Source organism: Crassostrea angulata, unplaced genomic scaffold (assembly GCF_025612915.1).
Source record: "Crassostrea angulata isolate pt1a10 unplaced genomic scaffold, ASM2561291v2 HiC_scaffold_46, whole genome shotgun sequence".
NCBI classification, from domain to species: domain Eukaryota; kingdom Metazoa; phylum Mollusca; class Bivalvia; order Ostreida; family Ostreidae; genus Magallana; species Magallana angulata.
In genome coordinates, this window is record NW_026441601.1 from 10,615 (window position 1) to 14,477 (window position 3,863).

A 3,863-nucleotide genomic window follows, 5' to 3' on the forward strand; every position below is an offset into this window, starting at 1 on the left:
TATCATATTCCACTTCTTCGGAAACCTTAGTAATAACCATTCCATGTATAGGACAAGGGCCGAAATAAACATACGATAGAACATAAATTAGATTAAGAATCTAATATATTGAAAAGTTGTATGTCTTCAAATATCAGAACATAAAAACAACCAAATAATGATTTAAATTGATGACAAAAAAGGAAGAAATTTACATTAGACTTTTTTCCCCTTTTAATGAATGAACAACTATTAAAATTTGACCTAATTTGTATCAATTTACATTGTATGTCGTTCGGTTTCATAAACAATTTCTTGCATCAATGTTCGGGAGATATGAACCTTTTTCCCCCAGAAAAAACGTATTTACCTCGGTCATGTCCTCGGGTAATACGATTTTACTTGAAGAAATAAATCTTCAAATTTACCTCACCATCATGCAATAAATTTATAATGGCAATGCCTTGGGATTTTAGGTCAAGAAGGAAATATATTGAACCTAGCAGATATACATGTACTTGAATGTAAATGAGACAAAAAGATAAGACAGCTTTCTGAATATGACGTTTTATATATATTGTTTTAATATTTGATATATACATGTATGTCTGACAGTAAAAATCAACATTATCACTTCAAAATTTCTCCATACAGTTTCAGATACTTTAACAATTATCCCTTGCTTCGAGTTGAATTAAAAGTGGTTCCGTTTTTTTTCAGCTTGATACCAAAGGAGGCGGCATATAATATCATGAAAATAATACAAAGGCCTATCAATATAATTATCGATATTCGAAGTGATGACGCCCAGCTGTCATCAATAATCGGTATATACGTGTATGTACTTGACGGTGGGTAATCATTGTTTTTTACGACTCTGTCATTCACAGTTGAAACATATATACTAGTTCTTGAACCAAAGTCCTGGTTTAGATTAACACTGACTTCCTCATTTTGAATTGAAGACGTCTGTGTAACGATAGTTCCTGGCATAAACAATATGAAAAAAAAGTATGCTCAATGACATTTATTGGCTTTTGATCACTTTATGGGATAACTTTACGAAGGTAAAAGGGCGGTTACAGGTCAAGGGTGCAGAATAAGATTTATTCAAAAAACTAATTATTAAATATAAAGGTGTTACATGTACACAACACATTTCAAAATGTTCTATCTAGTAAGTAAAGGTAAATGTATAAAGCAAAAGAAATTGTCAACCACGGTAACAATTAAAACTATCAATTTTTTAGGACAATTAGTCTCTTTCTCAAGACACGATCATAAAATATAGATTTCTCAAATGAATGTCCCTTTAGTTTTCTTTTTGTTATACGAAAACTACTTTTGCTTACATTGTTTACAAATATGTTAATATTTGGTATATCATGATTTCAATTAAAAAAAAGAACACATCTCACCCGTTCTGTTTGCGGGATGGCATCCTTCTTTGTGGCTACACTCTCTACGCTCACAAAAACAAATTTACAGGCAGAACTGTCCGTAAATTGGGAACCCACACGGTGTCTTGCACTGGGGACCATGATATCCAACAGGACATTCTTTAAATAAATTAACCTATCAATATCTATCGAATTTTGGTCAATGAGGTAAGAAACTGTCACACACCTGTAACTATCTTATCTTAATATATGCACGCTGGAAACAAATTTGAAATGATTTGTAAAGTAATCATTATAAGTAGTATATGTGTGTATACTTGTACTTACTGATACACCTGGCTTTGTTTTCATCAAGCATGTAACCCGCGCAGCAATTGAATCTAAAATGCATAAACAAATTAATATGTACAAGTATTACATCCTGAATGATTCGACTGAAATATAGATTATAACAGAAATACGAAGAAATAATATAAGAAAAATAGATTAAATAAAATATGAAAAATTAATACCTTCTTTCGGCGCATGGTAAAAATTGGGTACCATGAGTTTGCAAATATCCATACATACATGTATGAATATAAAAAGTGAAAACCGCAACTAGTTCTTCCATAGCAAGAGCCAGACTGTATGAGTGTTATTTTGAGTATCCAGTATTTATAACTTACATACATCCGATATTAGGTATCGGAAATTGTAGAAATAATTTTGAAAAAAGCAATGCCTCATTGAACACAACATAGATAGGCAAACAATACGCGAGAGTCTGTCCAACAGTATTATTTCCCTATAGTGCTAATATGATGAACTCGTTCAAGTTTTATTTCCCATTCCTCATACAATTCTAGTTTTATTACAAACCAAGTCATAATAATTTTTGTGTATGTGTTTGGTTTATTTGTATCCCAGTTTTATACATAAAAAAACTTTTCAAGTTTAGAATTCCATTGAGAACTTGTTAAAACCTACTGGATTATTAATTTTTCATAAGTCTTAGTGTTAATTATATTTTAATTTCGTCAAAATGTTTTAAGGAACCGTTAATCATTTAAGAAGTTATGTACGTTTGATAAAAAATAAATATTTAAGATACAAACATTATCTTCAATTTTCAATTCTATACGCTTTAAAACATGATTGAAAAGAATCAAAGTGTATAAAACGAAATGGTAAAAAATAAAAATAAATAAAAAAGTTTGAATTTACTACCAAAAAAGGATAATATATTTTTGAAGTGCAAAATGCCATAATCATCTAAAGAAACAATGGATTAATAAGATAAATACCAGTTTGGAATAAATTGATTGAATTGAGTAACAAAAATTATTTTAACACTTTTCTATGGAAGACAATAGGGTTAAGTATTCTATCTGTGTAATTATGTAATTGTGTTTTCTAAACGCGCTAATCGTTTAATTTAAACGGAGAAATGTTAAGCTGTAACTCTGTTTTTTGTCTTTGTACATTGTATATAACCATTTGTAGATCGTCATTTATAAGACTTGTCTGGTTTTGATAAATTTTTAATTTATGATCCTTTTGATGCAAGTTAGACACTTGTGTTTGCGTCATTCGTGATTTGTATTTTTAGACATGTAAGGTTATTAATGATTGTACTATATAACCCATAACTTCAAATGGTACCAAGGTGAGGCGCCAGCGGGGTTTGCTTATTTATATATTTAATCGTACGATGGTTTAAAATTATACAAATATAAGTAATAAGAAATCATTCTTTCAATATCATGAGGTGATAATTTCGGTCGGGGCGTGATCAACATATCATAAAGCCCTTTGGGCTTTATTGGATTAATCACGCCCCGACCAAAATTATTACCTCATAATACTCAAAGAATGATTCCTTATTCCTTAGTCACTTACATCTCTAGAAATATGTTTTCCCTTTCAGAACACATTTATTCTACGTTATTTTTTTTTGCTTTGTTAATATAATAAAATTGTATATTATTATGTATATATTTTTATGTATTAGTAATACAATTAGTATTTTATTCATTTATCTATTTATAGGCACATGTGCATATAGTAGCTCAAGAAACATTTATAGTCGGAGTTTTACAAAGGAATATATAGAGAAAATCTTTAAAAATCTTACTCTTAAAAACTATCAGGCCAGAAAAGCTCAAATTAAAATGGGAGCATCCTCAGATAGTGTTGATTCAAGTTTGTTCAAATCATGGTCCCCGGGGGTAGGGTGGGGCCACAATTGGGGGATGGAGTTTTACATAGGAATATATAGAGAAAATCTTTAAAAATCTTTTTCTCAAAACTATTAGGCCAGGAAATCCAAATTTGATTGGAAGCATCCACAGATCGTATAGATTCAAGCTTGTTTAAATAATACTAGTAGTCCAGGGGTAAGGTGAGGCCACAATGGGGGATGGATTTTACCATAGGAATATATAGAGAAAATCTTTAAAAATCTTCTGTTTAAAGACAATTTGGCCAGAAAAGCTTAAACTT

The 3,863-nt window shown here is 30.3% G+C and overlaps 1 pseudogene; it reads right to left on the reverse strand.

Annotated features, from left to right (window-relative positions):
* Positions 1-644: 644 nt before the first annotated feature.
* LOC128168762 (uncharacterized) lies at positions 645-2,023 on the reverse strand (annotated as a pseudogene).
* Positions 2,024-3,863: the final 1,840 nt, after the last annotated feature.